We start from the raw sequence: 21,334 nt of genomic DNA, 5'->3' as shown, positions 1-21,334 counted from the left end.
CATACACACGGAAATCCTTCAGGGCCTTCACAAGTGCAAGTGCTTGTTTTTCAATGAGGTTATACTTTAATGCTCCATCTCTGATAATACGGCTGAAAAAAGCAATAGGCTTCTCAACTCCATCTCTCTTTTGCATTAGTACAGCTGCCAATGTGTGCTCAGAAGCAAATGAAAACAAAATAAAATCTTGTGTGTAATCCGGACTGATTAGAGTAGGGGCTGAAGATAAAACCAACTTTACCAAATTGAAAGATTTTACCGCCTCTTCAGTCCACTTTAGCTGGCTGTCCTTTTTCAGCATGTTTGTAATTTCTCTAAGATGCTCGGCAAGATTCAGAATGAAGCGACGTAGAAAATTCAACTTACCATTAAAGGACTGTATTTCTTTTTTGTTCCGGGGCTGCTCAAGTTGCTGAATAGCTTCCACACGTGCAGGATATATACGGATGCCATCTTTGGAAATAATGTGACCCAAGAGTTTGCCTTCACTCATGGCAAAAAGACTTTTCTTTGGATTCAGCGAAATACCATATTTTTTGCACTTTTGAAAAACAATTTGCAAGTGATATAAATGTTCTTCATCGGATTTTGAAAATACAGTCAAATCATCAAGGTAAACAACTAAAAAGATATCTTTCTCATTGGCAAAGGCCATGTCCATCGCACGCTGAAAAGTGGCACCTGCATTTTTCAAACCAAATGGCATTTTTGCATAATGAAATGTACCCCATGGAGTAGTGAATGCAGTTTTATCACGATCATCTTCATGCACCAAAATCTGATTGTACCGGGAATAGCCATCGAGTAGTGACATCCTTGATGCTCCAACTACTCGCTGCAATATATGATCCATTTTGGGCAGCGGATAATTGTCCTTTAAAGACACCTTATTCAAATTTCTGAAGTCAATGCATAAACGGATCTCACCGGTCTTCTTTCTTACGGGCACCAAATTTGATATCCAATCAAAAAATCTGATAGGTACTATGATTCCAGACTTGTACAACCTATTCACTTCTTTTTCTATCAATGGTAGCAATTTAGGATTGATTCTCCTCAACTTTTGGCGGAAAGGCTTTTGATTTGGCTTTATAGGAATAGTATGCTGAATGATATTAGTATCATATGTTTTCAGATCTGAATAGTCCCATGCGAAGACATTAGAAAACGAAGACATCAATCTGACATACTCCTTCTTTACCTTTGGTGACAATGACTTAGACAATTTCACTATCTTAGGATTCTCAGCTGCTCCAATGTTTACCTCCTCAACACCTTCTTCGGTTGGTCTCAATGTCAGCTTGCGGGCCACATCATCTTGATCAAACAGCTCTTCCAAAGGAATCAATCCTTTAGGAATAAAATTATCCTTAAGTTGCAGCACATCCATTTGATTCACTTCATCAGGTTCTGTATCTATGGAGATGTATTTAAACTCACCTTCAACTTGCAGAAAATCTTTAATTTCTTCATCATCCTGGAAGACTTGCCAGCATCTTTGATTATCCAGAACTATAGGACGGTGCTTCACATAAATCTCAAATTTGTTGCTGGAATTCATGGGAATTTTTAAGTTACTTGCTGCCTTAGCCAATGCATCAGCAACACCATTTTGTATGCGGGGCACACATGTCAAAGTATGTTCAGAAAACAGTTTCAAAATATCTAGGACAGCATTCCGATATGCTCTCATACGAGGATGCTTGGCCTGAAACTCACCTTTCACTTGCTTTATTACCAACTCGGAGTCGCCATAGACTGCAATATTCTTTGCTTTCAGCTTTCGAAGAATTTTAAGGCCAGTAATGAGAGCCTCATATTCCGCCTCATTATTTGAACAATCGAATGCTAGTTTATAAGAACATACTCTCACCTTGCTTGGAACTTTGTCTTGGGCACAAAAGGGACTTCGAATCCACACAACGATACCAGCACCATCGCTGCCCACAGCGCCATCGAAATCCATGGTCCAAAGACCATCTTCATTTTCCTCCAACTGCTAAAACTGTGTTGCCTCTGTTTTTTCTGTTTGCTGCCCCTTAGCTTCATCTGTTTGCCTCATGACAACTGACTTTTCTTCTCTTTCCTTTTGTAGAATTTCTCTAAAATTTTCGGTAATCTCTGGTATATCTTCTGCCTGAACTAACTGGCTATCTATCTCATTAAAATTATCAGCAAACAAAACAAATGACTCCAAATCTGTATGTACATAATTTACAGGATGATTTATTGGCTTTTCTTTGCTAGTTATCATGTATTTCATCTTTTGCTCCCGATACAACTTTCTCATTTGACCGAAGACTGGAATTGTAGCATAGGAAAAATCTAGCTGAAGTGTACCTTTCAACTTAGCTCCCCAAGATCTTGAAAGCAACATACCAAACCGCGGAGGAATATCCGCCACAACCACATCCATCAAAACATTTTTAGCTGGAATTTGATCTAGGCTTACCACCAAGTCCTTGATCAATCCGATACACTTTACCCGGCTGGAATCAAATGAATACAAATCATGATATTTTCTTGTGATATCCAATCCCAACCTTTCCATGATTGCTTTCGGCATCAAATTGTGCGAAGCACCCGAGTCAAACATAGCATTATGTAAAATATACTCGTGCAACCTCAAACTGATATAGAAGGGAGGAACATCATTTTCAGGAGACTCACCATTCAAAGCAGGCCCAAAAATTAATTTCGGCTGGTCATCTTCTACATTTACCGTGTCAAGCATTGGATCAATATTCATAATTTTGGAAATTTGACCTCGGTAGGTGGTATTCTTCATGATTTCAGTCAATGGAATAGACACTTTCAGCTTTGAAATTTCATTCTCCAAACTAAATGCTGAAACTTTTTCACCTTCTTTGGCCGGAACTTCTCTTCTTTCGACTTTATCCTTCATTATGCTTGGTGGTTGATTTATCTTATCCGCTGAAGATGATTGACTTGCTGAGGGATCGATTATGTCTTTTTCTTTTGTCTGTGGGGAAGCTGAATCATTTTTTGCTGAAGTATCTTTCCTTTTCTGAATGGGATTTATGGGAACAGCTCGGTTTCTTAATTGTCTCTGCTGAGCGGACAAAGCATTGAGATATCCTCTTTGGTATTCCTCCGATTCTTCCTCAAGTACTGCCTCATTTGATAAGATATAATTCTCATCCTGATGTATGATGGAATTTTTCACAAATTCTTCTTCTTCTGTAATAGAGGTAGGCAGATCATCAGGAGTGAAAAAGTGATTTTCCTTTCCTATAGTATCACCTTCATCCTTGGACTCTTGGCTAACAAAATTTTGCTGAAGCAGAGGTTTTATTTGCTGCTGAACTGCTGTTTCTTGTGCCCTTGTTTCACGCTGCTTGATTCTGTATTGTGGCTGCTGTGGACCTCGGAAATTAGGATTACGGATCTGCGGTTCCGGCTTGCTGAGATGAGTATTTTCAAGCAACGTAGCTACCTTGCGAAGGAGCTGATCTGATGTAGAAGCTTCTTCTTTGATTGTCACTCGCTTTTCGGCTTTCATTGCTCTCTTATCATTCAAATTCGCTTCAACACTAACAGTGATTTTCTGCATATCCTCCAAGGTAGGCGGATCTCTATCTCGCAATGAATAAGCCATCTCCGGATCAAAGCCATCCAGGAATTTGAGAAGTGCTGATTTTCTAGATGGCCTTAAATCATCTGGAATAGCATTGTAAATTGTGTTAAATCTGATAATGTAATCTTGGACCGACTCACCATGATTACGTTTGAGATTGTTGTACTCAGCATTGATTTGAAGTGGATCCTTTCTGATTTCCCATCGATCTAGAAATTGCTTCTGAAGTTCTTCCAATGTGGGTATACTTCTAGGTGTCAAACCTCTGATCCATTTTCTTACTTCACCATCGAATGTTTGTACAAACAAACACATAGTTACATCCTCTTCATCTATCTCATATAGATCAAAGAAAGTTGTCATCTTGTCTATATGCTGCTGAGCGGAAACACCCTGAGGAGTGCCATCAAACATGGAAATTTTACTCTGATAATCAGCTGGCATATCATGCAGATTTTGAGGAAGAGCAAGTGGAGCAAACCGGGCAGCCATTGCTTTAGGTAGATTGGGTCTAGGAGTAGTAGGTGGAGTAGGTGTAGGTGTAGTATGAGGGGTATAGGGAGGTGTAGGCAGAGGAGAAGCGGAATTTGACGAGGAAGGAGAATTGACTGTTGATTCCGGATGTGTGACTATAGGGGATATAGAAATAAAAGGAGGATTGGTCTGTTCGTGCGGAACTGAAGCCGTGATAGTAGATCCAATATTGCTAGATATAGTTTCTAGGAAATCAGCAAGATTAGTGACTTGGATATTTGTCTGAAGATGCCTTAGGATGAAATTTTCAACCAATTTATTATGTCTCTCGATCTCAAGAGCAGCAACAAAATCAGGGTTGGGAACTAGAGAATCAAGTGCACTTTCAGATTTGGTTTTGAACAAGGACAACTCAAAACTCTCGTCAAAATCAATGTCTTCAAGATACTCAAAAACAGCTGGACATGAGTGAGATTTGAATATGTGATTAGAATCTGAAGCCAGTTTGGATATCGAGGAACAAATAATAACCAATCAGCCTGTGAAAACTCTTAACTAATCATCCAAAAGTTCAGAGTTTACAAATGAACTGGGGTAAAATGCAATCGAAGTGGCCGTATTCACAAGCTCACGGAGATTGACTGAAGCAACGTTTATCTACTTCCGCTTATGCAAAGCAAAAGCGTTTCGAAGGCTACCTGGCATAACTTCAGGCTCCTTCTAAGACTTATGAAACCAACACATCAATCGACAAACAAGTGTGTTCTCCCCAGTATGGTCGCCAATATGTTAGCGCTTGAATTTGGCCTCAGGCTGAAAAAGACAAAATCTAAGGCAACATCAAACCACTTGGCCTCGTAGCTAGCCCTACGGGGCAGGAGAGGGCTCTCTCCGGGTCTATCTCGGCAAAAGGTCTTCAAAGGGCGGAGATGACCAATAAAGAACACTGATTTTAGGCTAGTAAACTGATTGAGAAGGTTTGATTTCAGATTTTTAGGGTTTTGGTGGAAAACAGGGGGAGAACAATTTTGGTGCGGGGATGGGACACAGCTTTTGCAGAGGTATTTTTGGGGCAAGGTAGGAGATTGTCTTGATGCCTTTGATTTAAGTGAATGGATAGGAATGACCGGTGAGGAGCTAAAGAGAGCAAGAAACTTTCGAGAGTTCTCTTTAGACAGAGGAAAACATAGATATTAAGCAAACTTAAAGGCAGAGCATATAAATTATGAATTCTACCTTAACACTTCATTTACTTAATGTGCAGAAAGAAAAGTGGGAAAATGATACACATAACACACTTACAAGTACATGAGAGAAGCACACCATCAACACAAATAACCACAGGAATCCCAAATAGTGCTGCAAAACCCTGGTCTTTCCTTTGCCAAAATTGCAGAGATACAAAGTGTAATACAATAGAAGCTTATCCCTCAAGAGTCTAACCATGAAAATGACTAAGAAAATACATAATATAGGCAAGCTAACACCTTTCCTTGTCTCTAGGGGTCAAGCTCATCATCCTAGGAGCTGTTTCAACCAATTCTAAACTGAGCACTACAATCTAGGCAATCAAAACAACTTGCCTCTATAAGCTAGGAAACCAATTCATTCATTAAATTTTTGACTTTTTATGAATGAATGTTCTAAAAGAGATAAATAAGTGCCATGACATCATAAAATTACATCAATTACATCAAGGAGGATGAAAAATCACTCCAAAAAGTCAAAACTAGTCAAATCTGCGTTTTGCTGAGCTGTAGGTGAAAATCTGGCAAACTTCCCTGATGCGTAGCACCCCAATCCTCAACGCGTAGTGCGCCTTTGAGCCAACTTTTGAGGCACTTCCTGGCATCCAAATGAGGCAAAAGTAGGCTTGTTGGAAAGGTCTGGATGTCTACTTTCCAGCCCAAGTGGAATTTCTCAATTTGGTGGTCATTTGCCCCTCCAAATTTGCAATCTCCCAAGACTGCTCCCTGTGTGTCCAAAAAGTGGCAGAAAGTAATTTTTTGCATGTTTTTTGACCTTCTGAGGGCTCAAAACCTGATGAAATGTCTTGGTAATTACTGAGCAAGTGTAATTTGTCATGACAAATCCAAAAATGCTGAGTTTTTGAGGAATGGACTTGTCCATCTTCAGGGTAGCGCGCGGCGCGCTACGCGTTGAGAGCAAAAACCTGTGTGTGGCACAAAAAAGTCAAAATTGACCAAAATTGCTCAAAATTTCCTGAAATTTGAGCTGGAAGTGCATCATTGAGCACCATGCTCTTTCAAGGTAGCTTCAGCCAAAATATGAAGGGGATCGGGCCTTTTCCTCCGTTTTAGTGCCTTGGCCAACCGTCCTTTGAGCACCTTCATTCTTGCTTTACACACATGCATTCGAGCCCAATAGTGATTCTTCATGTGTCGGAGCATGTCTTTGTCCCTGTTTGCATTTGCTATCAACCTCTCTAGATGTGTGTTCACCTGAATGAGCATAGAGCTTTGCTCCTTGGGTGTCAAATCACCGGGTCTCTTGCGAGCCAAGTTCCGGTCTTCTCGGATCCTCCACAACTCATCAAGAGAGTGTTCATCCTCTAATTGCTTGTTGCGCTGCTCTAAATAAGTAATTGTCCAATTTTCCATCTCCAACTTTTGCTGCAACAAGTCATTTTTAGCCCTTAGTTGCTGGATGATCTCCTCTGACTCTAGGCTAGGAGAAATGATATCAAGGTCAACAACATCTATGCCTGGAACACCTGATGGCCCCTCATCAATCTTGGGCTGCTTGCCTCTCTCTGGTACCTATGCTGCTGTCGAAAGCGAGGCCCCTTCCACCTGAGGTGGAGATAACACTCGCTGTGCTGATGAAGAAGGCGAGACCCCTTCCACCTGATGTGGAGATAATACTCGCCGTGCAGATGCAAATAAGACCCTGTGGCCTCTCTGATATGTAACATAAGGAGGAGTGCTGACATGCTCGGGCTCTGGAATATCAAACTGATGTGAAGGCCCTCCCTCATCACGGACAACCTCAGGAGGTGGCTGTGGCACCGTGAACAAGTCACGAGAAATGAAATCCTCCCATGGAATACCCTGTTGTGCCAACTGATGCATGACCATCCTTACCACCCCTGTGATGCCTCCTTGGCACCTCTACCTCTGGTGTTGATTCACGGTCATCACTTTGCTCATAATCTGTTTCGGTTTTTGACATGGTTTTGGAGGCTAGTGACTGAAAAATAATGCTGACTGTGCACCCAATGAACTGTTGTTTTGACTTGTTTAGATGTTGTTACCAAGGGGACAAACACACATGGGAAATGTTAGGGAAAAGGGAACATTGAGGGGATTAGGGAAAACAAATGTGAAAGGAAATTTTAGGAAAGGAACATGGAACATATACAATCATAATTTGTGGGATTTTAATGGGAAGTGGGGTTTAGGAAATTTACATAGGATTTTAGGAATTAGTAGGGTTTAGGGATTTTAATGATTTTTAGTAGGGAAATTATATGATTTGCATGGAAAATGTCAAGGAAAATGGTGAGGAAAATATGGGGAAAGAGGAATGGGAAAATGGGTAACCTTGGGCAGCAAATTTCAATGAAACCCTAGCACATTTGCATTTTTAATATTTGATACAGCAAGGTAGGGTTTTACTCCATATTAGCATGGCATTTTTGCATTTTCATTGCTCATTCATCTTAGCCAAACCAAAACCACCATGAATTAGAGGCCTACCTGAAAAGATTTGGAGAGAGAAGCAGCTTTGATGGCTTGCTGGCGATTTCCTGAGCAAGAAACCCAACGCGTAGCGTGCCCAGCCTGATGTGTAGCGCGCCTCCAACGCATAGCGCCTGAGCTAATTAACACTGGAAAATGCGCACTGATGCGTAGCGCGCCCCCAACGCGTAGCGCGCCTCCTCTGATGCATAGCGCGCTGCCGCAACTACTCAATTCGCCCAATGAACTTTGAAATCGACTTGACAAGTATTCTCTTGAAGTGTTGAGAGGCAAATGAGTTACTAATGAGGAGTGGTATGCTTTTATAGGCTTCCTTTTAATTTTTACTTGCCCAAAACCCACTTTGTAATGTTTTGAATGTTGACACTTTTTGCTTTAATTGGCTCTGACCTTTAATTTCATTTCTTTAAAAAATTGGTTGAAATGATGATTTCTTCTGAAAATTTTTGCAGGGATAGCTTCTGGGATGCTTTGGTAAAGGAGACCAAGGCTGCACTTCGACATTTGAAGAATTTGAAATTTTGAGAATTTTTACAAAAATGAGATAATGACCTTGTTTTCAAAAACAGAGTTTTTGAGAACAAGGAAAAAATTCAGCTGTACAATGATAAGAAATGTTTAATGAAGGACATCCCTCTGGCCTGCTGGTCCTTGATGACCTCTCAAGACAAAACTAGACTCAACCCTAGACCTAAGACCTTAAAATTTAAAGCAAAATGAATGACCCTTTGAGGACTTTATTTATTTGAACAAACTTGAACCAGCAGTGCCAAACAAGAGGGGAATAACGACATAAACTCCTTCCACCAAGATTATGGCATGCCTAACGGAATGCAACATGATCACACTGATGAGACACCTAACTATGAAATGCAAAGAGCTTTTGATCTCTGGTGGAGGGCTACTAGACCGACTCTAACAGGTAGTTTGCATCGCGTCTAATCTATGTTGAATGGATCTTGTCTCTATTTGTAAAGCTACATTGGCTACAGGTCTTCCTCTGATTGTAGCATGAAATGATCCTCTAGCTCCTCCTCTTTGCTTATCTGCCATTTTTTAGAGCAAAACTATGCTATGTTGTAATACCAACATTTGATGCCAAATAGTCTTATTGAGCTCATTTTTTTCCATTTGTTCTTACTCATTTGAGGGTCTTTTGCAATGGACTGGTACTTAATCTCATGTTTTAGCGTTGATAGCACTCTTAACCCAACAAAAAAAACCCTTTTTGGATCAATGTGGAAGCCTCAAATTTCATCAAAATTTTGAATATGTGAACCTCAAATTTATTATCCCTTCATCACCTAAGGCTTAACTTAAACTCATCATAGGACTATGGTTGAAACCAAAGGCTAAGCTCCTTAGGTGCTATGGCTTGGCACCATTACCAAGAGGCATTTTCCCATTATAAAAAAATTCTCAAAAACCCAAGGGTTTTCTCATCCGGGGGTGTAATATCATTTTGAGGCCAGATGTGCTTCCCAATCAGAAGCTCTTCTGTATTGGTTCTTATATCCAAGATTCGGGGGATAAGGATGTTCCAAGTGTGTTAGCCCTTCAACAAGAGTGGATGATCGGATATCATTTCAAACTACAAGTTGGGGTCCATGCTGAATAAGGATTCGTTAGAGGTGGATTCGATGATCCTGAATCTATATCACACTTGGTGTTTCCAACTTCAGTAAGGCCCAAATCAGGCTTGACTAAATCACTATACAAAGTCTTGAATATGGATCCCACTCCAGATATCGTTCAAACAACCTTTAATCTACTTATTTGGTGATATATTTGGTATTCATTCGATCACACCTTGGCCAAGTTTGATGGCAGAGGTTCGGATCTCATCTATTGACAGGGTTCTTTAACATAAAATTTCATGACTCCATTATTTGGCAGAATTGCATTAAACTTTGAATTTGATCTAGATTTGTAGTTTAACCCTTTTTCCCTCTATTTTAATGAAGCCAATTGGGGTTGTGGGTGGTGGATCTCAAAGTGAGCTTACGACTGATTGTGAGGTTCCGACACTTCAATCCAAGGTTGACCATGCACAAAAAACTTGAATTTGATCAATTACAAAAACAATGAACCATAGAAATAGACAATTGATACACAGTGGCATAAAATGGAACCACTGAAATTGATTGCTTCTACAAAGGAAGATTACAAAGAATTTTGCAACTTCATTCGATCTTCTTGTTACTCCCCACAATCTCCTTTCTTTTTTCTCTCTCTTCACACACACACATTTTTATTATTTTTTCCTTTTACATACAAAAATAGCTCTCTTAACTAAATCCCAACAATTGGAGTCTGTTTTTCCAACCATCTCTTATTTTAGTTAACTTTGTCTTTCACATAACTAACTAATGTCGCCTACTTTAACTACAAGAACTAACTAATGTCTTTCACATAACTAATTAACGTCGCCTACTCTAAGACTTTATCGAGGGTTGGCATGCCTAATGAGATCTTACAATTGTATGGTCATACACATGCAATTTACAAATTTCATATCCAAAGTTTTTTTGTTTTTTAAATTGTTATCTGACACTCATGTATCCATTATCTTACGTTTACGCACCTACTCATATCAAGTGCTCTTCTCACTAGATCTTGCTTCCATGTTGATCTTGCTTCTGTGTTGCATCTCACACTATTGGACCTCTATTTCCTAATTGGGCTTCTCTATGTTAGCTTCATCTTCAACATATAATTTGCCAACATTTGCAACCATCGCTGCATTAGACTAATATTCCCAATTGGGCTTCTCTATGTTAACTTCATCTTCAACATATAATGTGTCGAAATTTGCAACCATCACCACATTGGCTCATTTACCATTGTTAGAGATAAAGATAATGAGAGGGAAAATCATTATAGCAACAATCACACTTAAAACACCGAGATTTTAACCCGAAAAATCCGAACCAAAAAAACTAACTAGTAGATCTATTATTACCATATGGTTAATAGATTTATTATTATCATATGGCTTAAATGCAACCATGTCTTGACTTAAAAGCAGCCACCTAGTCTAATAGGTCATAAGCTCAACTCAAACACATTACAATGAAGAGTTGCCAAGCCTATAAAGGCTTCATCACATGTAATCCATAGGTTCTAACACCACAAACAACCAAAACCATGTGTGTGAAACCACCATTCACATAACAACTTTGACTCTTTCACCAACTCAAATTTATACTTAAAAAAAAAAAAATTAACTCATCATAAAACCATAGCGATAAAAAACTATATGTCTACCCATGTTGTTGCAACTTGAAGCAATACGACATTATACAACATTGTTCATTAAAGCTCTCACAAACATTGATGTCACCAATGAAGAATCTGTTTCCCTTCAACAATGTAAATACAGTTTTCCGCGAAACCTCTCCCGGGAAATATCATTGTCAATGGTGGTGAGCGGAGGTTACTGGCATCTCATGGTTGACCGTATTCAACATGTAACATATGGAAACGTGAATTTCATGGGATAACGCGCAGCTTGTAGCATACGCTCCAGGGTATGGAACGAACGCGCTGAGCGCACGCGCACCTCGCAGGATTCTGCGCGGACGAGGCCAAGGACATTGATATTGTGTACTGCAACACTAATGGAGATTGACGCATCAAGGCACCCGTGATCGTTTCCGTAGAGCATTATCCGCGTCTTTCAGAGCTATGTATTTTTAAATGTTTTATTTTTTTATGCTTTCTAATTTTTAAAATTTTGTAATTTATTTTTTTTATGCTGGTTATAAATTGTTTTAAGTTAAGTAATTGAAGCTAGAATTTATTTATTTATTTTTTAATAATTATTTTGGATTTTAATTTCGATGATTAGAATCAAAGGTTAATTCTTGTAAAAAGATTTTTTTTTGAAAATTGATAAATTTAAAAGAATAGAGACTCTGCATCACTTCTTCATAGAAAATTCCTACACGATCAAATAGTTTGAAAAAAATTCAAAACTTTAAATTTTTTTTTATATAATAAAAACAAATTTAAAAAATTATATCAGATAATTTAATTGTTTTAAACCAAATTCCTATTCTTTAAAGCACAGGGTCAATTTTTCTCTAAGCTCTCGGGGCTAGGGTCAATTTTTCTTTTTCTTGCTCAAACCACACAAAAAACAATTATACTAGATCCCAAATTCTATGAAAAACCCAAAATGTTTTTTTAAATTTTTTTTATATATGACAAAAAGAAGTTAGTTTTCAAGTTATATTTTAAAATAAATAAATATGTTTTATTAGGATGAAAGGAGTGATAGGGTTTGTTTTTAATAAGAGAAAATGAATAAAAAGTGTTTTTCCTCCTTTTATTTTGTAAGCCCAAAAAACGATTTTATATGTATATTTAGATTCTTATAGTTTCGGTTTTTACAAAAACTTCGTATAATCTTCTATTAGAGAAATGAGCAAATATTTAGTACTTAATATTCTCCCTTTTTCTGTTGTTCCTTTTACAAATATTGAAATTGGTTTGATCCAATTTTTTTCCCGATCATATCACTGAAGAATAGATTGGTTCATCACTTGACTGAAAGGCGTTGAATGAAGTAAATGATAGAGTCATTTTATTTGTATGAATCTTCTCTTCTAATTCATATTAATATAGAAAGAATCTCAAAAAGAGATTTCGATAAGGCCTTACCCTTCCAATAAGGGTAAGGCCTTATCGATTTTTCACTTTCGCATACTATTTCCCATAGTAAGTGCATTTCCCCTACTATAGGGATGGTCTCAGTTCTGTCCGAAATCTAGACAAGTATGAGTGATAGAATGAGGTATGGTATCCATAGATTGATCTATTGGGTAATTGTTTGATCCCGATAAAAAAAATCCTCGGGGAAAAAAAGTAAAAAGTTTGTTCAAAATGGGTGAGACGGAGCATAAGGAGATCATTCCAAATCATTTCTATCTAGACCAATTATCTATTCATTTTTTCATCTTCTCAAGATCTTTTAAATCCTCATCACTAGATCCTTTACGAATATTTCCCCAGTTATCTCCAAAGATAACATGACAAACGCTCTTGAAAAATGAAAGAACGACAAAAATCATAATTGGATCATGATGAGAGGAAAGAAGTGTTTTAGTTTTAAGGAAACCAGACCACTCTATCTAGTAATTGTTGTTTCTGATACATCATATACATCATATTCATCTACTAGTATAGTTTTATTTTAACTTATTGCTCCTGTAAATATTTTGATTCGGTAAAAATAAATATCTCTATTTTAAAATAATAAAAATAATTTTAAACTAAAATAATAAGAATACAAGTTTTAAGTTATTATTATTTTTTAATTAATTTTTGTTGGGTAGTTAATGTAAATTTGATTTTGTCAAGTTATGAGTGGTTTTTGAGCTCCATGTTTATGAGAACTCAAGGTATCGACCCATGGTATTCATGTTGTTGGAAAACATTGATAAATCCAACCACCAGCATTAAACGCAGAACCTAGTGTCTTCTAGAGAAGTCGGCGTCTTCTGGAGAAGTCAGCAGCAAGCGGCGGTAGTCGGCAGATTACTGTAGAATTTACGGCTATCTGTGTGTATAAATTTCCATGTTTGTTAATGCAATGACCAAGCTCATTTTCATGAGTCTTCAGTGTTTTCTAAGTTGGTATCAGAGCAATGTGATCCGTTGTGCATTGATTTAAGTTCCTGAGTCGTGTTTCTAATATGGTATTAGAGCCGAGGGTTTCGGCTGAGTGTGGAAGAGTTGTGAGTTGGAGTGTAGTGCTGGAGTTGCACTTGGGAGATAACGTATTAGTGCTGTTGGAGCACATTTAAATAGCTTTTCATGGCTATTGTTTGACGAAGAGCGAGAGCTGTGGGCAAGTGTGCACCCGAAGAGACAGTGCAGTTGTTCATTGGGTGTTAACAAGAGCGTGTGAATGCTAGTGCGGTGAGGAGTCGTTGAAGGTTTGAGCAGCGTTGTGGGGCCGTGAAGATTGGAGCTTTGATATTGCATATGTATTGAACATTGTGTGCAAATGTTGTTGAGCTTGCCGTGAGGGTTTTGAGGCTGGAGCCATAATCGAGTGTGCTCGGTGGAGTGAAGAGTTGAGGGCGTTGATATTGTAAGTATGAGCTTTGTGGCGGTGCCCGATAAGTGTTGAGCTAAGCTGAAGATTGGAGGAGACTCTGTGTTAAGAGTTGCAGCAGCCGCTGTGGTGGAGAGTGCGATCCTGAAAGAGTTGTGTGGTGAGAAGAGCTGTGTAAAAGGATTGATGGTGTTCGAGCCACTTTAAGGAGGTCGAAACGGTTGTGAAGGTAAAATCATTCAAGCACTGTTTGAATTTTTTTTTCCTATTGAAAGGGATCTACTTTGGTATGACTGCAGCCAGCTGAGGTTTGAAGTGAACGCTGAAAGTGTGTTGCAGAGAGTCTGTGTGTAGCACATTAAGCTTCTGGTGAAGGGTGTATTAGCCAAAGCTTGAGCGTGTGAGTTCTTTCTAAGTGCAGCGACTGTGAGAACTTGTAGTCTATGAGTTTGATAAATAACTGTGTTACCGAAAGGTTGTGTTGCTGAAAATTCACGTGAAGAGCCTGTGTGATTTAGTGGTGAGTAGGAGCCGTTGAGGCTTGTGAGCATCCGAGAGGGACGAGATTTTTGAGGGTTTCCGCTGTGTCTACTGTGAGGAAGAGCGGGCGTTGTGGAGCTCGAAGTAAAGTGAGGCTCGAAGGTGCTGTGGAGTTGTGAGCTATTGTAAGACCGTTAAGGTGTGCCTCGGGTAGCTGTGGAGAGCCCACTGTAAAAGCTGTAGATGCTATGAAGGTGGAGCTGAAGTGCCATCTCAAGAGAACACGGTAGTTGACAGACGTGTGCTGTAGAGAGGCAGCAGGAGATGCATTTGCATAATGAGTTGTTCAAACCGAACTTGCTTGTAGCGCAGAGTATAGTTGTAGGTCGTTGAAGCCACCCCTACATGAATTTCATACAGATCACAGTTTGTCTGTGCGAATTGGAGAAAATGGCAAGCGTGGAGATGGCTAGTCGAACTGACTAGTCCAATCGTTGTGGTCAAAGTGTTGTTGTTGAGCCAGTCAAATCGTTGTTGTCAAAGCGCTGTTGTTGAGCCCTGTGTTGCTGAAGGGTTGTTGGAGTCTTTCCTGGCAGATGGAGGCGTTGTGAGACGTGAAGGCTTGGCCTAGCCGTTTCATTGGTTGTTTGCTAAGAATTCAGAGTGTTGTACTGCGCATCTGTTTGGCTTCCAATTCTGTTTATCTTTGTAACATTTCAACTGTGTAAGTTTCCTCAGCAAAGTTGCAATGGCGGATGATTTGGGAATTAAATTTGATAATGGATATTTATTTTATGAAAATGAATTGCAAGTTATTTCTGAAAAGAAAATGATTGATAAATTGCTGTTTGTTTTTGATGATAGCGTGGAAGAACATGAAGAAGAAATTATAGTAGCAGTTAAAGGAAGAAACAAGTTTGAAGATGTCAAGCTTGATTATGATGCAGAGCTAAAGCTAATTGAAACTGAAGAATCCATGAATGAGCAGGATGACAAGAATCGGTATGGTTCTGTTCATGAATCTAACATTGTTTTTGAGTGTGCAGATATTGACAATCAGGAAGAAGCAACAAAACTTGAAGAAATTGCAAGCATTAAAGACAAGTATAAGTCCCAAGAACGTGAAGCAATGTTGAATACAAAGAATGTGACCCTGTAATCAAGAAAGGAGAAACTCAATCACCATCTTATGACAATAAAGGTGAAGATGAAACTGCATCAGCAAAAGAAAAGGAACAAGCATGGACCCTTTAGCAAGAAGGCAAAAATGAAATGTTTGTTGTAAGCCTAGCTGAGACTTAGACCAGCATATCAATTAGGAGTATGTTTAAAGTGTCTTATATATTGTATAGTTGTCATATGGTTGGATTTAAGGGGAAGTGTTGGAAAACATTGATAAATCCAACCACCAGCATTAAACGAAAAACCTAGTGTCTTCTAGAGAAGTCGGCGACTTATGGAGAAGTCAGCAACAAGCGGCGGTAGTCGGCAGATTACTGTAGAATTTATGGCTATCCGCGTGTATAAATTTCCATGTTTGTTAATGCAATGACGAAGCTCATTTTCATGAGTCTTCAATGTTTTCTAAGTTGGTATCAGAGCAATGTGATCTGCTGTGCATTGATTTAAGTTCCTGAGTCGTGTTTCTAATACATGTGGAATATAACCTATTTAAAATGGCAAATTAAACCAACCTAGATATATCTTAACTTTGGATCTACCCATAGGCAAAAGGAGTCAAATATTTTGAGGTCCAAACCTCTTTTAGACTAAAAAGGGATTTCATCCCTCTAAGCTTGGTAGATCCAAAATTAAAATGGATCTAGACTCGTTTATATTCATAACGATAATATTTAATTAATAAACATATAAAAACTTAATAAATTTAATTAATAGATATAGACATTGTATATATAGATGTGAAATATATGTAGAATATAAATAATAGTTATAAATTAAGATATATAACTATACATATCACGGCTTTAATAAAATTAGAACTAAAAATATAACCAACGCACTTTGGATTTATTAATTTTTCAAGTGTAAATTTTTCCTGAGTTTTATATTAAAAAAAAAATGACATCTTGAGAGATTTCATCTATACTAACATGTAATAATGAAGTAAATATTTATTACAAAAATTAACTTTTACAAATGATACCGAAGTAAATGTTTATTGAAAAAATTCACATTTTAAATATTTCTTTTGTTTATTAGAGATTTATATATTAAGAATGTGAAATATTAAATTGCATATTAGATTATTTTATCTTAACAATAAAAAAATTGTGGTTTGCCACAAGTTGACCTTTTTTTGGGGGTGATGCACAGTAATGACAAATTTTCATCTTGGACCACGTAACTTTTAATCCACGTTTTGAGGTTCACCTTGTTTTGAAGTTACAACAAGGACTTTGGGGTTCAACCTATTGAGGCATGTGTCTTTATCGTTTCCCTTCGGTCACTTCAACTCTTGAAAGAAACAGAATTGTAATCACTTAATTACTAAGCAATTTAGTATAAAAAAATAGAATTGTAATTACTTAATTATTAAGTAAAAGAAATAGAATTGTAATCACTTAATTACTAAGCAATTTGGTGTAAAAAAAATAGAATTGTAATTACTTAATTATTAAGTAATTTGGTAATTAGTTTATTTTTATTTAATAAATAAAAATATTTATAAATTAAAGTTTATTAATTTAATGAAGATTTATAAATTAGAGTTTATTAGTTTAATGATTGAGTTTAGAGGTTTATTTTACAGATTTATATAATGTTTAACGATGTTCATTCGCCATCAAAGTTGAAATTTTATTCATGTTCCCAAAAAAAAATAAAAAAAAATAAAACAATTATACAAAACATTTAAATAATCTTGACTTATAAAAAAAATTACACGTGAAGAAATTGGATCTCTCTCGGCTCGTGTTAGATTCCTATTTAAGATGTATTTATGTTAGTAGTTTACATGTTTATTTCAATCGCTTTATTAGGGAATGAAACAATAGAAAAAGTTATAATGCACCTAAAAATATTTATATTATGAAAAATTTCAAATAACTTCCTTATATTTTATATTTTGTGTATCAAAACATATAATAGAAATAATTAATTTTATATTTAAATTATATTAATTTATTATATAATAATGAGAGGTGCTCTTTAGTTTCATATGATAGTATAAACATTTATACTTAGTAAAAAAAAAACCTCAAATCTCTAGATAATTAAAATTATAAAAATAAAATTAATAATTATAATTTTGACTATAATATTATAAAATTAAATTAAACTATAAAATTATCATAGTTTATACATGTTATTTGTCTATATCATATGTTATAATAAAGTCTATTTAAAAATTTAGAGAAACTCATTAAAAAATGCAAGCTTATCCAATTTAACTCCCTACTTCCTCTTATAACTTAATAAAACCAAATTTAAAAGAGATTTAAACTAGTATAATAAAAATTCATAAATTATTTAATTTAAATGTTGTAAAATTTTAAAATTCGGCATGTAAATTTTATTTGAGAATTTTCCAAATAACTTCTTCCAAAAAGTGATAGTTAGGTAACTATAACTTCGCAATCTTTTCATAAAAATTTATAAAAAAGTTTTCAACGACATTTAAAAAAAAAAAAAAATTGTTTAAAATAAATTTAAAGAATATTTATTTAATAATAATTGAACTATGAAAATAAATTTTAATTAAATTTAAATATTATTTTAATCTTATAAACATTAATAAATAAAATTTTGTAATATTTGTAACTTTTTCATTTAATTAAAATTATTAAAATTTGAGAAATTTGATAGAAATTGTAATTGTTCAAGAATTTGAATTGAAATCAGGGAACACAAATTTTACTATATTATCTGCTAAATGAAAATCACAATTTAGAACAACATGCATAGACATGCAATAAGCGTAACCACGAGTATACAATGATTTCTAGGGAAACCCAATTTGGAAAAACCCCTCAAGTCTCTTTGCATTAATTAGTTGAATAGAGAAACTATTACAATTGCATGCTCCAACTCTGAGCACCACATGCAAAAGAAAAATTGTTCTCTCTGCTGAATGAGAACCTTTGGTCAACACTTAGGCAATTTCTGCCTCCTCCAAGCTCTTACTTCTTTGTGCAATTTTGAGCTAATTCGATCTCATAAACAATAGGAAAGTCCCTATTTTCTTGCGCAATTCCCAAGGAATTGATCTCGTGACTGGATGCAACAACTCTACACTCAACTAGTATATAATTAATGTTACACTAGCCTTTGTCTCCTCCACTCTAGCTGAGGAATTCGAATTCCATGCATGTTTTGGCTATTTTGGGTTGATTCATTAGTTAACTGAGAGATCTTTGAGTTAGACTGTTGTCTCACTGCACAACCAACCTTCAATTGACTCTATTAATTGTTAGAGGTCAGTTAATTGAGTACAACTTAAAATAACTGAACTAGATTGCTAAAATTTAGCAATCAACACATGCATGACTGAACTTCAAGCCCACTAACTCGAATTTGTTGATCTAACTAAGTGACAAGAGCCATGCCACACTAGTTAACTACTTCCAAGTTGTCCTGATCATGTGGAAATTCGATTTACTCAATTTGACTAAGGTTGAAGTAAATTTGAGCCTTTGTTGCCACATATTCTAACATTCCCTCGTAGCAAGAAAGGGATTTTTCACCACCCCTATCTTGCACCTGTGGAATTTGAATTTACCTCTTGACAATGCCTTTGTTAAGATGTCAACATCTTTCTCCTCAGTTGGAATGTACTATAGCAACATAATTCTCCTCTACAAATAGTCTTGTCATGAAATACCATATTCTCATAGAGCTTAATGCAACTTTGATTATCACAAATATCATTGTCGGATCCATCTCCTGACTGAAAATGCCCACAAGTATTGTTCTCATCCATATGGCCTCACATGTTGCTTGACTTGCAGCCTTGTATTCAACCTTTGCTGAGTTGAGCACCACATATTTTTGCTTCTTGTTGGACCAGGAAATAGATGTGAACCCAACATTGAAGATAGCACCTAAAGTACTTTTCATGTCCGATTGAATCCCTACTCAATCTACACTAGTGAAGCCTTGCAACTTCACTCCCTCTTTCCCCCTGTACCATAATCCATACTTGGTAGTGCCTCAATTTGCATAGGTGAAGCCTTGCAACTTCACTCCCTCTTTCCTCCTATACTATCATCTCCCTTTACCTAAGAAAATACTTTGGCCACAAATCTGGCCTTGTACATCTTGATGCTCCTAACAACTGCATGCTTCACTTTGTAGATCCATTTGGAACCAACCATTGATTTCCCTTATGGTCTCAGAACCACTTCCCATACACTGTTCTTCATGATGGATTAGCATTCTTCCACCATGGCATCAACCCAAATAGGTTAAGAAATTTCTTCCTCAAATGAAGAGGGCCCTGACTCAATGAGCTCTTTCATCATAGCCATGTAACCAGTATACCTCTCAGGTGACCTCCTTTTCCTGTGTACTGATGTAGGGGCTCCCACATTCTCCCTAACATCCTGTAACAATCTATCAGCTTCTTTGGTTCTCTTTCTCCCCTCTCTAGATGTTTTTGGTTAAGTGGTCATCTCCACTCAACCTCCTCTTTGCTCCTCCATTTGTGGCTACTCTACAACTTCTTGAAGCTGCTCTTGAGGCCCCTCCTTTGGAGCTAGAAGCTCTTTCTCCGGTGGGATACTCAAATCTCGTTCGGGAGATCATCCCATAGCCTTCTCCTCATCAAACTTGACATCTCTCCTCACCACTGTCATCCTTAGTGAAGGTAAATACACCCAATAATCGTGTGGAGTTTTGGTGTATCCTACGAAAACTCCCAACTTGTTGTAGGCTCAAGTTTCTTCCTCGAATCCTTATATACAAGATAGTAAACTAAATCTCCAAAATTTTTGAAATAAGACACATTAGGATTTCTCCCAGAGAAAGCTTCTTCCACTGTGATTATACCAAGTATTCTATGGGGAATCTAGTTATGCAAGTAAATTGTTGTGTTACATGCTTCTTCCCATAGATGCAACGACATCCCCTGATCATGTAGCATATCTCTTGCAGCTTCAACTATGCTCATGTTCATCCTCTCAACTACCTCATTCTTCTATGGGTTATGGGATGCTATTAGTTTTCTTCAAATACCTTCTTTAGTATAGAAATATTTGAAGACATTCGAAACAAATTCACCAACATTGTCGCTGCTGAGAGCCTTCGCCTTCTTCCCAGTTGTTGGTGAAAGATGGTGAACAGGTCGAGACCCTAGGTTCGAAAACAGGGGCCAACAAAGGCTCCATCGTAGTCTAGCGTAACACTAGCATTTTCACCTTACTCCGGAAGAGTAAAGCGTCTCACCCGAGGTGTGCCATGACCTTACTTGGTTGAGGGGTTAGAACTAAGAATTAGGAAAGATCACAAGAAAGATACCAATACTCATTAAACCTAGGGCCGAGTCATCGAATGTACAATCGTAACAACTTAAGTATTCAACATGACATGTAATATGCATAGGCATCCATAATAAAAATTTTAGAAGGGGACACATAAATTCACACAAGAGGGCTCTTCAAACATCCCTGCAACTTCTTCTTTCATTAGGTTCAACATCATTACATCAGTACATTCGGATTAGAGACCTCATTGACAGAACAAAGATTAGTAATACACATGACCAGGAGAATACATAATTGAGCAGGCTCAAGAGGCTTGAGGACAATATTTTAGTACGCTTCTCTCTCTCTTCTCTTTCTTGGCTTTTTTAAACATTTCACTCACTTAGATTATTGCTTTCCCTCACATGCTCCACCCTTTCATTTTCGACTACCTTTATTGTTTTAATATTCCTAATGGAAATTTTACAATGATAACAAAGACGTGCAAAGATAGCAACACATAAATTTTCAGAAATGCATACACATAAACCAAAAATTCCTCCAAATCCACAAACTT

The sequence above is a fragment of the Pinus tabuliformis genome, chromosome Q (assembly GCF_031772625.1).
Source record: "Pinus tabuliformis cultivar Carrire ecotype Pingquan chromosome Q, CPIR1, whole genome shotgun sequence".
In the NCBI taxonomy this organism is placed as follows: Eukaryota; Viridiplantae; Streptophyta; class Pinopsida; order Pinales; family Pinaceae; genus Pinus; species Pinus tabuliformis.
Note: the sequence above shows the minus strand (reverse complement) of the source record.